Source organism: Trichosurus vulpecula, chromosome 8 (genome assembly GCF_011100635.1).
Source record: "Trichosurus vulpecula isolate mTriVul1 chromosome 8, mTriVul1.pri, whole genome shotgun sequence".
In the NCBI taxonomy this organism is placed as follows: domain Eukaryota; kingdom Metazoa; phylum Chordata; class Mammalia; order Diprotodontia; family Phalangeridae; genus Trichosurus; species Trichosurus vulpecula.
In genome coordinates this window covers 52,192,796-52,212,078 of record NC_050580.1, presented here as the reverse complement: position 1 = coordinate 52,212,078, position 19,283 = coordinate 52,192,796, and the positions used below count along the sequence as shown (strand labels likewise).

The following is a 19,283-nucleotide window of genomic DNA, read 5'->3' as shown; positions in this document are numbered from 1 at the left end:
GGCCCATATTCACCAGTAACTAGGGTACACAAGACACAACGTGGGTTCAACCAGTCTGAGCTTGCGGGACAGCCCGGCTTGAGGATGGGCAAAGTCCTGATTGGCTACCGGGCCCCATGGACCACTGAGCAGCTCGGCTTGGCAGTCCCCATCCCAGATTCCCCCGGGGCAGGGCGGCCTGGCTCCAGCTGCGCCCCCAGCGCCCCCTCCACTGGGAGCGCCCGGAGCGTTCAGGCGGGCGGGGGAGGCTCCGGCCCCCCCCCAGCGAATCGGAGTTTTGGAAGGGGGGGAGTGGTGCAGCGCGGGAAGGGGAGGGGAAAGCCAGGGAGAAAGGCGGACTCTGGTGACGTCAGTCACACGCGCGGCCAATCGCGCGCGGGGGGCGTTCCCACCCATTCAGGACTCCTCGCCTGGGCTTTGAGGGTATGTGAACAGCTGCTTTCCATTCAGATTCCCCCCCCCAATATCGGGCATTTCGGGGGTGTGGTGTCCAGGTCGCAGGGGCGCGGGGCTAGCAGGAGGGGGCCTGGAAGAGGCTCGGAGCTGGAGGCGGCGGGAGTGCCGGGCCTCCCCGTTCGGGCTGGCGGGGCGGGGAGTTGGGGGTCGCTGGCCTCTCGGGGAGTCCCTGCCTGCCTCCCGGAGGGCTGAAGGCATCCGCCTTCCTTGGCCAGGAGGGAGTCGGCTCGGGCCGGGTGTGGTTTCCTTAGAGAATTGCCGCCGCTCCGGCTGCCCGTGAACTTGACCGCGGGCTGGGGGGAGGGGGCTACGGTGGGCGCGCGCAAGACCCGGGGCTGCTCCGGGCCGCGGACGTCCACGGGCCCGCTAGCCCATGGACAGGATCCCCGGTCCCTCAGCCTGCGCGGAGAGACTCTCCCAGACTCGAGTCCCGGGAACAGCCCCGGCGAGCAGGAGGGCGGGCATCCCCCTGCACGTCCGAACGCGCCGGGCTTGCGTTCGGCCCTCGAGCTCGGGGCGCGTCCCACGGGGACGGCCCAGGGAGCCGGGAGCAGCGAAGGCGGGCGCGGGGCAGCGGAGGCAGGAAAGGGGGCGGTGAAGGTCGGGAGCGAGCAAGCGGGCAGAGTCGACTCCACACGCTCCGGCTAGAAAAGAGGAAATGCATCAGCGCGCGGGGGGTGGAGCCTGTGGGGGAGGGGGAGGGGCGCTGTCAGCTGTGCGCCGCCGCGTCCGGCCCGCGGGGGGCGGAGCCGCGGGCCCGGCAGGCTTGAGTTGGGGGGGAGGGGAAGGGAAAGGGAGGCTTCGCTTCCTCCGCTCCTGAGCCCGGCCTGTTTACAACCTGTTCTGGCGTTGGCTTGGGCAACCGGGGGCGCGCAGGGGGCGGGGGCTTCTTCTCTCCTCCCTCTCCTTCCCTCCCCATTCCGGCTGCAAGCCTGAACCCGCCCCCTCTTGTTTCCTATTGACTGGGAGCGACTCCATTTTATCCCTACCGGTCCTCTATTGGTCTTCGCTCCCCCTCCGCCAACTCCGCCTATCGAAAGGCCTGGCTCTGGTTCAAGTTGCTAGGTTTCCCCCCTCCCCCAGCCCCGGAAGCTGGATGAGTTAAGGCTAGAGGGACTCACCGTCGAAGTGGATTGGCTGATGGGGTGGCCCGCCTACCTGCGGGGGGAGGGGGCGTGAGGAAGCGTAGGGTGTGCCCCCCTCCCCTGCCCCACACGTGGGAGTCCCGCCCCAGGCCGCCCTCCCGGAAGTCCAGCGCTGTGCGCCCTCCGGGGTTTGAGCCCTTAGGGCTAGGCCTGCTTGGGCTGAGCTTGTTAACCGAAGCTCTGCACTGCGGAGTCGAGTAACTGGCTTCGGCTGCTCCCGGCGGGGCCAAAGCGAGTGGCGTCCAGCCGTGCTGGGCTCCGTGGGTGTGGGTTCTGGGGTAAGGGGAGAAGAGGACCTGAGCTCGGCAGTGCTGCGGGCTCTTTTTGCCCTGGCCTGCGAGTCTCAGGCTGCCGCGTCCAGCCGGGGAATCCTTGCCGGCCTCGGAGCGCCAGCAGGAAAGGTTGGAGCCCTGGCTGGCTCTGGGCTCGATCTTGCTTTTCAAGCCTCCTTCGCTGCGGGCCAGCTCCCGCGTCGGCGACCCGGATCCTCCTGGCCACCTGTTGGGAACTCGGAGAGAGTTCACTTTCGGCCCGACGCGCTCGGTACCGTAGCAGTTGGGAGCGGGGCGGAGAGGCAGGACACACCTGTTGCCAGCCCACGTTTCAGAACATCCAGGCTTGAGGGAGGGAGCCGGCAGCTCCACAAACCGCGGAAAGCGAGCTGGGCTCCTGGATTTCCCTGTTGGCCAGTCCACTGGGTGTCAGGCTACACGCTACGGAAAACCGCATAGTGTAAACAGAGGCGCACTGTAGCTGCCCACTGAGAATCGGTTGTTGCAGACTTAGCTCCCATTCACAGGCTCGCTTACCTGGGGGACCTTTGGGGCGCGTTTAGTCCCGCCCGCGTTCACCCAGCGCCCGACGTAGAGGCCCACAGTCGAGGAGGCCACTCTGGGTGTCCATTTCCTCCCCACCCCCAGTAGAAATATGCTTTGTGCTGAGCCCTGAACCTGACCTAATTCTCATGGGTTTCTAATTTGGGCTGCTGAAAGATTGTATTCGGAGAAAGCGATAGTTGTTAGCTCTTTATACTCTGGTGTATCTTTTAAGACCGTGGCCGCCTCTCCAAGGAGAAAAGATTTTTGTGGACTCATTTCACTCATTTATTTGCAGTAGGTTGTAGATAAGTGGATGGGAACTATAAACGATTTTCTGCATTAGGCTCCAAAATGTGTGGTTTTTTCCTCATTTCTTTTCGACGTCCCCAGATCCTATCTCCCCTCTCTGCCCCGAGCTAGCGGCTTCAATAGACATTCCTCCGCTTGATTTTTATTTTTGGCACTCCTCGTTTACTTAGCTTTTGAGGATCAGTGGTTTCTTCGGCTGTTGTTAGGAATACAGGGGTCTATCTGTAACAGTTCTGTTTAGGGTTCAGGATAGTTTTCTTTTTTAATCATTAACCTCCTTCCAGTATAATGTGGGGGTTTGGTAGGTGAGACGGAAATCTTGGAAGAGACTAAATCTTCTGTAATGCATGCTTTCGGTCCATTTAGTGAATACAGCCCTCCTGGATGGTTGCATTTGTGACCTTGTGATCTCTGCTGTGGGCTGCAAGCATTGCAAACGAGGTGGGTGGGGTGGTGGTTAAGAAGGGAGTAGGAGCCTTCTTAATTTTTTTTTTTAAATTTCCGTGCGGGGGAATGGGGACAGAATTCAGAAGCTGCAGCCTCTCTTCTTTAAGCAGGGATCCCAATTGCTGGCGCCACCCCTTAACTCGGGGACCCGGAATTCTCTAGGGTTCAGTCTCTAGTGTAAACATTCCACAAAAGGTCTTAGGAGGTGCAGCCTCCTAGTTCAGGGGCGGAGGTAGCTGCTTCCTGGACAGGTCATCAGTCCAATAGCCATGCAGGTCTATGACAATTCATCCAATCCCGAGGGAGGTGGGCGGGGCCTTGGGGGGGCGGTGGGGGTGGGCGGGGTCCGTTTCATTTACGGACATTTTACACCGCACCAGTTACCTTCCTAGGGTGGTAGAAGATCTGAGGGGGGAGGGAAGGGAGATTTCTCCCAATGAGGTAGCTAGGGGGGTGGGAGGTGAGTGAATCTTCCAATGGAGTAGTAGGAATGGGGCGGGCTTCGTGCCTTCCTCCAATAAGTTGCAAAGAATCTCCTAGTTTTCTCCAATGACCTTGCGGCGAGTGGGCGGGAGTCAACTGGCTGCCTCCAATAGGTGGGTCTGAGTTGGGGGAGCTCCCCGCCAATAGGGGTGTGGAGAAGGTAAGTGGCTCCCCCTGCGGTGTGGGGGGGGGCATGGGGGCGGGTCTTAGGTTGGACCGGAGTAATGATTGGTCAAGGACCTGATGAACAGTCCACGAAGCCTGTAGCGCGGTAGGACTGGGTCTCCCCTCAGCGGGGCGGGCAAGGGGAGTGGGCGGGATTTCCCGGGTAACAGAGAAGCGGCCGCGGCGGTAGCGGCAGCGGAGACGGTTTCTTCGTCTTTCCCCCCTCCCCTCCCCCCCTCGAAGTTTCCCTCCCCGGATCTGGCTGCGGCTGGGGAGCGGGGCCCGTGAGCGCCCCAGCCCCCGCCGGGGGACTGCCAGTCCGCTCCGGCCCCGCGCCGAGAGCCCCGCTCCGGCCTCCCCTCCCCGCCCCCTCGCTACTGCCACCGCCGCCGCTGCCGCGCAGCCCAGAAGCTCTCGCCGCCCGAGACGGGACAGACTTGTGAACGGCCGAGGCAGCTTTGAGGTGAGGGCGAGGGGCCGGCCGTCAGGCGGGCGAAAGCGCCGGAGCCCGCCCTCCTTCCCTCCCTTCTCCCCGGCCCGCCTCCCTCTTTACACCCCGCTGGGCCCGGGAGAAGGGGTGGGCAGAGCTCCACTCGCAGTGCGGCCCGGGGGCGAAATGTGGGGGTGGGGAAGGGACTCGGGGGGTGTGTATGTGTGTGTGGTGGTGGTGGTGGTGGTGGGGGGCGGGTGATTGTCCCCCTGCGCTTCCCGTAGAGCAGGCGGCCGGGGTGTGTATGTGTGTATGAGAGGGTGTCTTGAGCGCGCGCGGGGGGGGGAGAGGAGGAGGCGGGGGGCGGAGCGGGGAGCTCCCTGTGCGGGAGGGGGGAGGGAGGAAGGCGGAGGGAGCGAGCGAGCGAGCGGCGCGCCGGTGCGCGCCGATTGGGGCGGGCCTTCGTGAGGCTGCCTCGCCGTCGAGGGAGGAGCCGGGCGCGCCCGTGTGCGGGCCGGGCCGGCCTCGCGCCAGGTGCTGTCGGCGGGGGCTCGGCCAGCCCGGGCCCGAGTTCGGGGCCCGAGGGGCGGAGCTTAGGCGGCCGCGGCCCTTGGCGCGGGAGGCCCTCCCTGGGCGGGATGGGGGTTGGGTGGGCCAAGGCCCGGGCGCGGTCTCGGAAGGCGGCTGGACGGAAGCCCGGGCGCTTCGTCGGGGGCCGAGTGCTACCGCCCCTTCCAGCCTGGGCGCCCAGGGGGCGGGGCTGGCTCGGGGACGTGGCTCGGGGGCTCCTGCGGCCTGCAGCGGAGGAGCCCCGGCCGCCGCTCTTGGGTCCCGGCGCACTAATGATGTTGTAGCGGGAGCACGGAGTGCGAGGCTCGGCGGGGACTGCGCTGTCCTCGATTGCTCCCTCCCGCCGGAACCCGCGGGGAGGTGGCGGAGGGCTGGGCGCCGCTGAAGCGCTTCCTCCGCTTGGGCCGCCTGCCCCAGCTTCCTCAGGCCCGGGGCTAGGAACTTTGAAGACGGGATGTGCGCTGATGCAGAGCTACCCCCTACCCCCCAGGCTGTGACGGCATCTCTGCTGGATGGTGGGGGGGCGGGAAAGAGGATCCCGAGGCTGGGGCTGGGTTGGGTATTCCAGACCCTCATTTTATGAACCGAAGCCGACGCCCTGGCCACGAGGACGGCTAGGTATCTGGACCCCGACTTGAGCCTTTACTCCAGTGGGTCTCCGCCCCAGCCGAGACTCGGATTCATCTCCCCGTGGAGGTGGAGCAGTTTGTTTACTTCTTTGTTTCTACACCTACACTGGGGAACAAAAAATCCGCGTGCAGACATTGTATAGTTAATCACTTCCCATGGAATTAGGTGTCTGTGATTTTCAGGCCCCACCCTACTCTGCTGCCATCCTGCTTGGGAATGATTTGTTAAAACTGAAAACTACACTGGCCAGGTTTAGTATGTTTCATTTTGGTTCATCTACTGAAGTCCCTGCTATGTACTTAGGCTCATGTTTGGGGAAAAATAAAGGTTGACGTTTGAGGAGGATACACTTAACTTCCAATCTATGAATGGAGCATCTTTTTAAAATGTAGCTTTTTGTTGCGATTTAGCTGATTTGAGCAAAACTATCTGACTTCTTGTGCCATCTTTTAATTGAATGTGCTGTGAGAAGTTAGGTCAAGTACAGTAAATGGCTATTTAGTTGATAGATATAGTTAGCTGTTCTTAACGAACTTAATCGTTTTTATCTGTTTCTCTTGACTCTTTGTTGATTATGGAGTCTGTAGGCTGTAAAAAGTGGGATTTGGTACCCTCCTATCTTGGAGACTAACGTTGAAGCCATTTCCTGTCTATTTAAAAGCAGCACAACTTAAAGTATTTTGCATTAAAATAGGATTCTTTTGACTTGTTGAATTCTTTTTTCTGACTTAAAAGATTCATTTCATTTTTCTTTGTTAAAGGAAACTGCTTAGCTTTTTTGGTCAACCATTTTCTGAAATTGGTACTTCCATTGTGTCAAGTAGAAATAAATATTTGGCAAATGCATTCCCCTTCATGCTCTTACTGCCTTCCCTCTGGTAAAAACAAATGAACTACTGCTCACTACGGAAAGACTTAAATTAAAATTTAGATATCTGTTTTGGCCAGCAGGGGCTGAGAGTGTTCTGCAGTCTTTAATAAAAGTCTCTGCTGGGGAGGGAATGCCTTTTGAAATAGACTTCGGAGCGGAGTACATGACATCAATGCAAGAGATACCTGATAAGGAAAAGTGAAGGAGTGTTTCTTAATAGCAAAAAGCCTGAAAGAAGGAAGAAGACACTTTTGTATTTAATAATAAAAGCTGACTTGTTAGAAGTTTGAGATTTATGAAGTATTTTTCTCACAACAGTTTTGTGAAACAAGTAGTACAGATATATTTCAAAGGGAAGGGAGGCTCTGAGAAGTTGGACTCACACACAGCTTAATAAGTATCCAGTGGAATTAGAACTTGGGTCTCCTTCGAGTTCGGAACTCTTATCCACAAAGCTACCTACAGCTCTCACTTAAGGCAAAGTTAACCAGTACTTTCAAACTTTTAATCTGTAAAATACACATTATACTTGAGGGAGCATAGAAGAAAGTATAAGAAATGGTTTCTTCCTAAGGAAAACCTATTATTGGTAAAATTATTAATTCAGGTAGAAAATGACATTAATTATTCAGGTTATGCTATATTGGCCAAGAGGAAACCTTTAACAAAACAATAGATCTTCCTGGATGACTATATAGTCAAAGGTATGGTTTTGTGGCTTTTTTTTAATGTTTAGAAGTAATTGGGAGGGCTTTTAGAGGTTATCTAGATTAGTCTCTATGTGCTTTATAAATATCCGGAGAAGTGATCTTAAAACACTCTTCACTGTGATTGGGAGAAAAAAGAGTAAGGGCTTCACAAGCAGGGTGAATGGGAGTAGTTGGAGTCAACAAAGTAAAGAAATAGTTGTCCTGTAAGACTTTGGGGAATTTTTTTATTTTTTAAAGAAGATGGGTTGATTCTGTATTTGTGTCTGTAATGTACAGGGTGCTATGATTAATGTTACAGAGCTTTTAAAAATTGATAACATGTGGCCCCATCCAAAGGAGGTCAGAAAACTATTGGAATAACTAAGTCCTTGTCCTATCCTATAATGATTTGTGTGAGCACTTTAAAATTCCAGAAGTGAAAAGGAGGTGATGGCAGGGATTTTTAAGAAGAAATCTTTGACATCACCAGTGTTTCTGGTTGTGTCTTTCGCCCCCTACTTTGCCTCCCAGGGAGCTATCCTTGTAACACAGAATAAAAAAGAGGAAAAAATAGTTCAGCAAAACACCGCAACACATCAAAAATCTAATATATGCAGTGTTCCCATCCCCTGTTTCAGCAAAGAGGGTGAGAAATAAATGTCTTCTCATAATTTCCCTGCGTGGCCAAGATTGGTCATGTTATTTCACAGTATTCAATTTTGGTTTTTTTTTATTTGATTTATTCATTATATGTATTGTTTTCCTGATTAGGCTTATTTCCGTGTCTGTCAGTTCACCAGTCTTTCACATGTTTATCCTTTTTATTGTACCCTCAATAATCCATTACATTCATGTACCATGACTTGTCTATTTCCCTAATGCATCTTTCTTATTACCAGTTCTTTGCTATTACAAAAACAGGTGCGATAAAGGATTAGGGGAAGCCATTTGATCATTGATCAACTAGAGAGATGACTTTTGATTAAACAGGAAAGACTTGATGACAGAGATAAAGCTGAATAACCATCTTTGCAGAATTAAATCAGTTCACTTCAGTTTTTGGTTAAAGTGAAAGATTGACTGTCATAGATTTATTTTACTTGGTAAGTTGAAGTAATGTAGTTGGATAATTTGATCAAGAAATCCCTTCCATTCAGTACTTGTGGAATTTTTAAGACTTGGAATGATGAACAGTATGTTGAAATTGGCGTACATGGTTGAGTCTGGTTTCCAAGGCTTATGAATCCCATTCTGTCTAGTTTGCAGACCTAGTTCCCTCTCTTGCTTTGGAAGGCTTTTAAAATTCTCACAAATGAAAGTAGGAATTTGGCTTATGTTTTAATGTGGCTCTGCCAAACTGAATATTCATTACTGGTCAGCACTCTTGGGAACTGTATCAATTTTCCCACATGACTGCATGGTTTTGGTATAAGGAAATAGGTGATGGGAGAAATAGCGCTTATAATTCAGTCTTGCTTATATCAGTCAACCAATAAGCATTTAGTAAGTGCTTAGTAAGTGCCTAACAGTCAGCCAGGCTCTTTGGATCCAGTGACAGCAAGGGAAACAGCTTCTATTCACCTGGGGGAGGCTACTTCCATATGGAAGTACCTACAATGTAATTTAAGCGGGAAGGCACTGGTACCTGGGATGGACAGAAAAGCTGCATCTTAGGTGTGCAGGCTCTTGAGCTGAAGTTTAAAGGAAAGTAGGAGTTTTAAGGAAAGGCAAGGAAGTTTATTCCAGGTGTGGAGGGGATAGCCAAATGATACTAGCAAAGACTTGGATTCATGGAAATTCTAATTTAACTTTAGGGAGTTCATTACATTATACATCTCAATTGAGGTGTTGTTTGAGGTGATTTGCTTGAGGAATATACCTCTACCAGAACTGAAAGGATACTGGAGGGGCTGAATAGTAATGTCCAGGTAGTTTGCATATTTCCAAGTATTTAATAATTCTGTAAAACTATAATTTATTTTCTGGTACAATTCTCTCTCTTCCCCTCCCCACCCCCCCATTATTAAGTGATGCAGTTTTCTTTAATCATTGAAATTTGTAGTTTTATCTGGGCTCCTTAATTAAATGTAAAACTGTTTTTCTTCACTTTTCTCATTTGTTTTTCTTCAGTGAGTAAAGTATTCTGTTTGTTAGATTTGTTTGTCTAGTAAAACACTTCTGGTTTTTCTTTTCCTTTGTACTTTTGCTCTACCTGATATTGGTCTTCTTGAAGATCTTAAGTCTAAAAGTCTTCAGTGGGGCAGCTAGGTGGCGCAGTGAGTAGAGCACTGACCTTGCAGTCAGGAGGTGTGACCTTGGGCAAGTCACTTAACCCCAACTGCCCTGCCTTCCCCCCTCAAAAAAAAAGAGTCTTCACTGTCTTTAAGGTTTACTGCATAGAGGCTACAGATGTTCTGGAGTAGGTAGCTTCTGGTACCCAAAACACTTTCTCTCTACTTTTTTTCTCGCTTTTCTTCTGTTCTCACTTCCTTTTTTCCTTCACCTAATTGTTTTAGGACTGACGTCAGAGGCATCGTTTGACATAACTTAGCTTAATTCATAACATTCATGACTAAAGAACTTAGGACAACTACCTGGCATTGTGGATAGAATTCTAGGCTTGAAGTTAGTAAGACCTGAGTTCAAATATGGCTGTGTGACTCTGGACAAGTCACCTACTCTCTGTTTGCTTCAGTTTCTTCTTCCATAAAATGGTTATTATAATAGCACCTGCCTTACAAGGTTGTTGTGAGGATAAAACAATATGATATTTGTAAAAAGAGCTTAGCACAGTGCCTGGCACAGAATAAACATTTTATAAATGTTTGCTGCTATTGTTATTATTACTGGTTGCCTGTTAGATGTAGATCTTTAACTCTTAAGTGATATCTGGCTACTACTGCCTCATTACCAGCACTTTCAGGGCCTCAAGGCTTGTTGCTGGAGTAGGAACATTGTTACTGCTCTATGAGTTCTTTTGCTTTAAATTTCTTTTTCCTTGTTTTGTGGTCCTATACCACCTTTAATTTAAAAAAAAAATTTTATTTTTAGTTTACAACACTGGGTTCTACACAATTTTGAATTCCAGATTTTCTTCCCTCCCTCCTCCCCTCCCTCACCAAGACGGCATGGAATCCCATATAACTTCCACGTATAACTTCGCATTGAATTAATTTACGCACTAGTCAAGTTATGGAGAAGAATTGTGATCAGTGAAATGAATCATGAGAAAGAAGAAACGGGACCAAAAAAACACCCCAAAAACAAAAGAGAAAAAAAAAAGGTGGGGGGGGGAAGGCTAGCATGAAGTATGCCTCAATCTGCATTCATACTTCATAGTTCTTTGGATGTAGATAGCATTCTCCATTGTGAGTCCTTTGGAGTTGTATTTGCACCTTGTGTTGCTGAGAAGAGCGAAGTCTGTCAGGGTTGGTCCTCACAGAATCCATATATCTGTGGTTGTGTATAATGTTCTCCTGGCTCTGCTCCGCTCACTCAGCATTATGTCGTGTAGGTTTTTCCAGGTTATTATGAAGTCCGTATCATCCCCATTTCTTATAGCACAATAGTATTCCATTACCTTCATATACCACAGCTTGTTCAGCCATTCCCCAATTGATGGGCATCCTTTTGATTTCCAATTCTTAGCTGCCACAAAAAGAGCCACTATAAATATTTTTGTACATATGGGTCCTTTTCCCCTATACCACCTTTTAAATAAAAGAATATTAATTTATGGAAATCCAATAACTGGAAGAGGAGATTTCTTTTATTGGAAACTCTATCCCCAAAGTTAAAACTTGAAGGTACCTGAACTGAAAGTTTTTATACTAAAAGTTGGTACTAAACATTTTATGGTTTGTTAGATTCATTATAATTACCTTCTCAAGCCATCAAATGCCTACTTCCTTGTCTTTAAGGATTATGAAGAATTGCTTGAAGGTATGAACTTAGTTATTTGAGACTTTTTGTTTGGTGGTGGTCAAGTGTGTATGTTAACTAGAATGTAAGTTTAATAAGGAGAGGACTAATCAAATTGAATGCTTTTGATTATGCTTTATCTCTACCGACCTCCTCTTCCTCTCTCAGCCCTTGCCTCATATCCGCCTTTCTTCTGGGTGCTAGGCAGGCTTTAGGCATTCATCAAATATATTGAGTTAAACACATATCATAGGCAGGAGAGAGAAATAAGAGAAATGTAAAACCACAGAGTGGTAGAACTGGGAGCAGCTGTAGAGATTGTATAGTCCGGCTCTTGTTGTAAAAGAGGAGTAGACCCAGAAGTGGGGAGGGAGGGTCTAGGGTTCTTCCATGGATCTCTGATCATATCATTGTGCTCCTCAAAAACCTTTAGGGGCTCCCCTCAAAGGAGCAAATCCAAACTTCTTAGCCTGTCATTCAAGGCTTTCCACGCTTCGGGTGTCATTTCTTTCCAGCCTTTTTTCACACTGAACAACTTTTGTACCCAAACTGGATTAGTTGCTGGCATTTGTTGTGTTTTGTTTTGCTTTTTCTCACCTTTTCCCCCTGCATCTGTGAACACCTTCTTTCACCTCCCCTAATGTCTTCCTCCTGAACTGTCTTCCAAGATCTATTTCTGCCGTTAACAACTTTCCCTGACCCCTCTTCACTCCTCCCCAAGCTCTCTTTTGTTGTATAGCTGTTCGCATATGTTTTTTCTCCTAGGTCAGAGTATGAACTCTTGAAGGCCAGAGACAGTGGTGTTACTTATTTCCCTCAGCAGCAAGCACATTGTTCTGCATGTAGTAGGTACTAAATAAATGCTTTTGAAAGAATGCATCCAAACTGATGAAAAATTGTAAGTATCATAATTTTCTGTGGTACTGGAATATCAGTATTTACATATGTAAAACAAAATAATTGCCACCAGTTCTCTTATACATGAAATACTTCAACTTAATGAGATTAGCTTTGATAATTTTATCCAGTTTGTAGTTATGATCTTTAATTATTTGTTACTGCTCCTAAGTTTCATTGAACTAGTGTACAACTTTTCCAGCAATTCACTCTTCAGGTACTGTAATAGGATATTTGGAATATTAAACTTAACTTTTTGGGGCCCCTATTTAAGTCCCCATTATGATAAACCAAAGTGAGAGGTGAGCCAGATCTTTAATTAAGGGCTAGTTTGTCATTAGGCAGGAATTATTTACTCTTGTTTGAGATTCCTAGTTATCCTATTTTTGATACAGAAAGAAACACATTACTTATTTACCATTTATATATACACTACTAGCTCTCTGCTTGCTGCTTCAGTATAAGAGAAGAAGGCACCCAGAATTATGTGAGCATCTGGTGTGTTTGCCTCCATTAACTTTGTTTGAGGCATAACTATAGGAATTGGCTTCCTCTGTCATTATCCGGTTTCATATCAAAGAAAATAAATAACACAAAAAATTTGTGGCAGAGCCATAACTAAAGTTCAGACCTTTAAACTTCCAGTCTAGCATTCTTTGCCCATACCAAGCTGCCTTTCTTACATTGATTTCTTTGGGCCTCAGTTTCCTCCTGTAAATTTTGTGATTGATATGAAACTGGACAGTGATATCTAGTCTTTTTTTTCATGAGTTACACATAAATTAAAGGATACCTTAGTAACTAAGGCATTTGATGGTATAGATACTATGGAAATACACGGTCGAGTGTAATGAAAGAAATAGGCACATCTTTCTGAGAAGTATTTATATGTTTTTAAAGAGTGATTATAGTTTGGTGTTATATTTAGTGATAAACTCATAGATTGGGTAGAATTACTTGTGTTCCTTAAATGTGAATTAACACCTTTCCAATAGAAATATTGTATATTTCTGTATATTTCTTAACTTGACTTCTGTAAAGAGAAGCAGCATAATGTATTATAGATGTAGCAAACTCACCGCCCAGATTAAAATGTAATTGGGAAATGTTTTAACAAAGTAAATAAAAATACAGCATAGATAATGCTTAAATGTGGTTTTCTCAGTCAGTATGCGGCCTTCAGGGATCTATTTCTTTTGCATTTGACTCCACTGGTGTTGTGGACAGAATGCTTGGGTCTGGAGTCAGGAAAACCTGGGTTCAGGTCCTGAGTTTTGTATTAGTGGCTATATGACCCCTGGGGGAGGGGGACGGGGACGGTCTAAGAATTCCATGACTTTGTAGTAACATTTTTTGAGAACATGGAGACTATAAGCATAGGGAGGCCTCATGTGGCTGTGAGAAAGGTACTCAATTTGGAGTCAAAGGTACTTAATTTGAACCTGGGTTCAAATATTTGCAGTGCTACTTGGCCACCTTCATGGCCTGTCATTGGAAGTATGATGGGCCTTGTTGTTTGCAAATGTGCAGGTTGGAATAAATCCATCCTTAGTCCAGATGGAAGGTCCTTTTCTAGCTCATATGAAGACCAGATACACCATCCTGCATAGTATCAAAGCCTAACCCATCAGTACAGCTTGATAGAATTGCCTCTTCTGATTTTTCTCTTTCTTGATCATAAGGGAGTGAATATGTGTGAACAGTTAGATTAGGTCTCACCTAAGCTTTTGATATAGTATCTCATACTCTACTGATGAAGATGGGGAGATAGAATTAAATGATAATTAAGACATAGATTTAGAATTGTTTGGAGGGCTGGACTAGAGAGTCGTTAATGGTTCTGGATTGGTATGGCTAGAGGTTCCCAGTGGAATGCCCCAGCGATATGTGCTATTTGACATTTGTATCAATGACTTGGAAAGCTATAGATGGCAGGCCTATCACATTTGCTGAAGATGCAAGGCTGGGAGGGATAGCTAATGACAGTCAAGATTCAAAAGAATCTTGGCAGCTTAGAACAAGGGTTCTTAACCTGCGGTCTGTGAACTCGTTTTTTTTTTTTTAAATATCATTATAACTGTATTCCACTATAATTGGTTTCTTTTGTTAATCCTATGAATTTTTATAGTATACATTCAAAAACATGATTCTGAGAAATAGTCCATAGCCCTTACTATACTGACAAAAAGGTCCATGATGCAAAAAAGATTAAGAACCCTTGACCTAGAGCATTAGGCCAACTCTAATAAGAGTCTAAAATTCAGTAGGGATACATATGAAGTCTTACAATTGGGTGCCAAAAAATCAATTTCACAAGTATAAGATGAGGGGAGGCCTGGTTACACAACGGTTATTTTGAAAAGGATCTGGATTTTTATGGATTACAAATTAGTAGTGTGATGTGGCAGTCAGAAAAGCTAATGCTATCCTGGGCTCAAGAGGAGAATAGTGTGGAGGGCAAAGACGTTGGGTGCATGTCAGGTAGGGATCAGTTGGAGGATACTGACCTAGAGGTTAAGCCTAGAGCAGAGAAGCTTGGGAGCTGGGGATGGATAACTGGCTTAAGTTAGAACTGTTTTTGTTGGGTCCTAGAAGACAGAACTGGGAACAATGAATGGGAGGTGTAAAGAGGCAGATTTAGATTTTACTTCAAAATTACTTGAAAATTAAAAAAAAATTAAAATACAAATTAGAGCTGTCTAAAAGTAGAGTAGCCTTCATTCGGGAGGTGATCTCTTCCCTTACCTTGGAGGTTTTCATGAAGAGGCTGGACACTTTGTCACATAAGTTTAAATAGTGGGGATTCCTTTTGTGAATGGGTTAGACTGGATGGTTGTTGAGGTGTGGTTGTGATGCGGTAACGTACTAATGATGGCATTTATAAAGCTCCTTAAGGTTTGTAAAGCGCTTTTCTGGTTTATTGTAATAACCTGCTGGTGGCTCTGCCTGCTTTAGGTGTCTTGGAACTCCAAGTCCTTTCTCCATTTAGCCACTCAAGTGATTTTCCTAAAATTCAGGTCTAATCGTGTCAACCCCTCCCTTGTCCCTTACTCAGTAAACTCCAGTGCCTTTTCTATTGCCTCTAGGAGCAAAGAAAAAATGCTCTGTTTGGCATTCAAAGCCCTTCATAACTTAGACTCCTTCTACCTTTGCAGTCTTCTCACACCTTACTCCCAGCCAAGTTCTCTTCTGATCCAGCAACACTGGCCTTGTGGCTGTTTCATGAACAAGACACTCCATCTCTCTCCTCCAAGAATGTTCTCTGGCATGCTCTCTTTCTTCCACTCCTCACTGCTGACCTCCCTGGCTTTTAAGTTCCAACTAAAATCCTATCTTCTATAGACAATCTTCCCCAATCCCTCTTAATTCCATCCAGTGCCTTCCCACTTCTAATACTTATCCTGGATATAGCTCGCTTTGTATATATTTGTTTGCATATTGTCTCTCCCATTATAGCGTAAGACCCTTGAAGGCAGGGACTGTGTTTTGTCTCTTCTTGTAGTTCCAGTGCTTGTCACAGTGCCTGGAACCGTAATAGGTGCTTAATAAATGCTTATTGAATTTTCATGTTATCTCTTTTGATTCTCACCACAGCATTGTGAGAGAAATGCGATTATCACCATTTTATTGGATGAGGAAACTGAGGCTGAGGTGTTAAGTGAGACTGTCCCAGAGTCACGCTGCTAGTGTCTGAGGGAGATTTGAATTCAGGTGTTTATCACTCAGGTGCAATGCTCTGCTTACTCACTCTGCCAGCTAGTTGCATGTATATAGACATATATGCAATTTATGGTGAGCAAGTGGAAAAAATAGCCAAATCGTAAATGTTCCTTTAAGCCAAAATTACCTCTATGCCTCTAAAACCACCATATTACTATTTCTTTTAACTTGTAACTGATTTTAGGTTCTGGCAATACCGAAGTTGTAGGTTTTAGTTTTAGGAAGCAGTGTTAGTGTCTTTCCCACAAGTCTTGGTGGCTCTTAAGTTTTTTTTTTGTTTGTTTGTTTTTGTTTTTGTTTTTTTTGGCAGGGCAATTGGGGTTAAGTGACTTGCCCAAGGTCGCACAGCTAGTACATGTGTCAAGTGTCTGAGGCTGGATTTGAACTCAGGTCCTCCTGACTCCAGGGCCAACGCTGTACTCACTGCGCCACCCAGCTGCCCCCATAAGTTTAAGAAATTATATTATAATTCTCTTAAAGTAATCATGGTCACCATATTTGTTTATTTGTGTTAAAAATGATTCCCCTGAGGACTGGGACGTGAATGAAAAGTGTTAGCTTTTCATTAAAGTGTTTTCTCTTAGAAACTTTAAAGATTTGTAGGTGTATCCATTTAAAAAAAAGGACTAATGCCTTTTTTAAAAGCAGTAACTGTTTCTGTTTATAACCTGCCCCCTATAAACCTTCTCTCTCTCTCTCTCTCTCTCTCTCTCTCTCTCTCTCTCTTTCCCCCTCTCTCTCTCTCTCTCTCTTTTTTGCAGGGGGGAAGGCAGGGCAATTGGGATTAAGTGACTCGCCCAAGGTCACACAGTGTGTCAAGTGTTGGAGGCTGGATTTGAACTCAGGTCCTCCTGACTCTAGGGCCAGTGTTCACTGTGCCACCTAGCTGCCCCTAAACCTTCTCTTCTAACGAAGAAAAAGTTGAGCAAAAGCTATTGTATCAGACAGCAGAATGCATCATTCCTCTCCTATACTTTTCCTCCTGTGACAGCTTTCTTCATTAATTTATTTCCTGATCTCTTCCTCAGGCCAAGATTGGTTATCGTAATGAATCCAGTATTAACCTTCATTATATTATTTGCATTTACATTACTGTAGTCATTATATATCTTGTCCTTCCAGGTTCTTCTTCACTGTGAATGTTTTCATGTAAACCTTTACATGCTTCTCTGAATACTTCATATTCACTGTTTCTTAGAGGCCAGTAATGTTGCATTAAGTTCATGTACCACAATTTTTTTTTCTAGTTATTTCTGAATTGATGGACATCTACTTTGTTTCCAGTTCTTTGCTCAAAAGAATAAATGTTGCTACCATACAGTTAGGTGGCATGCTGGAGAGACTGCTAATCCCCAATTAGGAAGAGCTAAGTTCAAATCCAGGCTGAGGCGGTACGACCCTGGGCAAGTCACTTACCATGTGTGTCTGCTTTAGTTTGTTCTTCTGTAAAGTGTGGATAATAATAGCACTTGCTTTGCAAACCTTAAAGCAACATATAAATGCTTTAAGTAAGCAATGAATATTTGGGCATATGGGGTAAATACCTTTGAGCCTTCTTGGAGTATATTCCCAGTGGTGGAGTATCTGTCAAATGATGTGAATGGTCAGTTTTTATTTACTAATTTAATTTTTGGGCATGGTGCCAAATGATTTGTCAGAATGATTGATATATTCACAGCTCTATACATAGTTTACTGGTGTGTTTATCCTTCTGTAGGTACTCCAGTATTGCTGATTTCAGCCCTTTGTCAGCTTAGCCAATTTGCTTAGAGAGAGGTGAAAGCTCAAAATTAATTTAATTTGTATTTTTCATTAGTGATTTGGGGTAGTCTTTTATATGATGGTTTACAATTCTTTTGATAACTTCATTGCCTTTGGCCAAATTCTTGGGGAATGACTCTTATGTCTGAAATATTGTTTTAATTCTCTACATGTTAAAGTTTTTCAGTTTTACATAGTCAAAGGTTATTTATCTTTTATGATCACTTACTCCTATTTTAAAGGTACCTCCTTCAATTTCTCTCTCTTTTTTAAATGATCTGATCTTGTTTATTTGCCATCTAGCTGTCTGGAACTTACTTGGGATAGGATGTAAGATGCTGGCTTAAACCAATTTTTTTTTTTTAACCAAACTGCTCTCTAGTTTTCCAAGCAGTTATTATTGTATAGGGAGACTTTCCCTAAGCAACTTGTTCAATAAACCCAATAAAAAAACCACGAGGCTGAGTTTATATCTGATTCTTGTTTGTTTACTCTTGTTTGTTTTTTAATTGGTACCAAACAGTATTAATTATTGCTTTATAGTATACTTCGAAGTTCGGAAATTAATGGCATCGCATATTTGATACTCTTACTTTGATATTTATTATTACACATACTAGTTCCATCTGGAATCCCTCCTATACCATGTAAACAATATGCATTCTTGATTGGAATTATAGGACATTTAACATCTTGCATTTATTTCATCATATAAATAAAACAGGGAACCAAGAAATGTACTGTGGGAGATAACACTACTTTCTATATAAAAGTTGTGCTTTTCAGGTTTTCAGAGTTGACAAGATTGGACAGATACATGCTGTAGATGAAACTGAGCTACAATGATAGTGTAAATGAGACTCAATCCAAATACTCAGTGTTTTAGTAACTGTAATAGATACTGGGTATTTAAACAGCCCAAAGGAAAGAATTGCTCTTGAAAGTTTTTATTCCTGTCCCATAAGAATTCCCTTCTGTAGAGTTTCTCAATTGAACATTATTAAGTACCTGGTATGCCATGGTCCATGGGGAAACCAAGACATAAATGAAACATTCTCTGCCCTTACCTAAGCTGCACAGGGGATAGACCACAGGACTGGGAGTCAGGAAGACCTGAGTTCAATTCCAGCTTCAGACACTTACTAGCTGTATGACCCTAGGAAAGTCACTTAATCTCTGCCTGCCTCAGTCTCCTGCGGGAAACTATGAAATAAGGACGATAACAGCATCTGCCTCCTAGGGTTGTTGTGAGAATCAAATGAGATGGTATTTGTAAAGGGCTTAGCAGAGGGCCGTCCAACCTTAGGTTTTTATTGAAACAATAGACAATGCATTTTGATTTGCCGTTTTAGTGAGAGCTCTGCAGTACCTCGGCTTCATTTACTAAAGCATTTAAGTAAATTTCTATGTCGTAGGCAGTCTGCATAAATCACACTGAGGGGAGGGATGCAGCCCGGGAGACGCATTTTGGACAGCCTTGGCTTAGCACGTTGCCTGGTGCTTAGTAAACCTTTGTTTCCCTCCTCAAAGAACTTACATTCTCTAAGAGAAGACAACATGTATACGTATAAGAAAATATAAACTATAAGACATATTCACTAGGCCTGTAATTTTTTTGGTATTAGAAACTTTAGGGTTGGGAAATGCCTTGAACCAATGCTTTATCTACCACCTAAAGTCTTAAAAAGTACCCAGAATAGTGAGAGATTAAGTGAGTTGCACAAGATTATACAGCATGTATATATATGTGTGTGTGTGTATATATATATATATATGTATATATATATATGTATATATATATATGTATATGAGAGGCGAGTTTTGAACATAGATTTTCCCAGATTTGTAGCTTGCTCCACTCCATATACCGTGCTTGTATCCTTTATACTATCCTACATACCATGCTTATATCCTATATATCATGCTTGTGTCCCATATGCTCTCCTGTATAGCATGTTTTCATACAAAATA

At 45.4% G+C, this 19,283-nt stretch overlaps 1 protein-coding gene across 2 annotated transcripts in view; it reads left to right on the top strand.

The window, feature by feature from the left end:
• The first annotated feature begins 383 nt into the window (after positions 1-383).
• The window catches only part of SIN3A (SIN3 transcription regulator family member A), an 83,565-nt gene continuing 64,665 nt past the window's right edge, over positions 384-19,283 (top strand). Inside the window, exon 1 of one of the 2 annotated variants that reach the window (XM_036734998.1) lies at positions 384-423. The gene's annotated coding sequence lies outside the window, so the exon portion shown is untranslated. Of the gene's footprint in view, positions 424-3,970; positions 4,287-19,283 lie in introns of those variants that run through there. The other variant, XM_036734995.1, reaches the window with a different exon arrangement.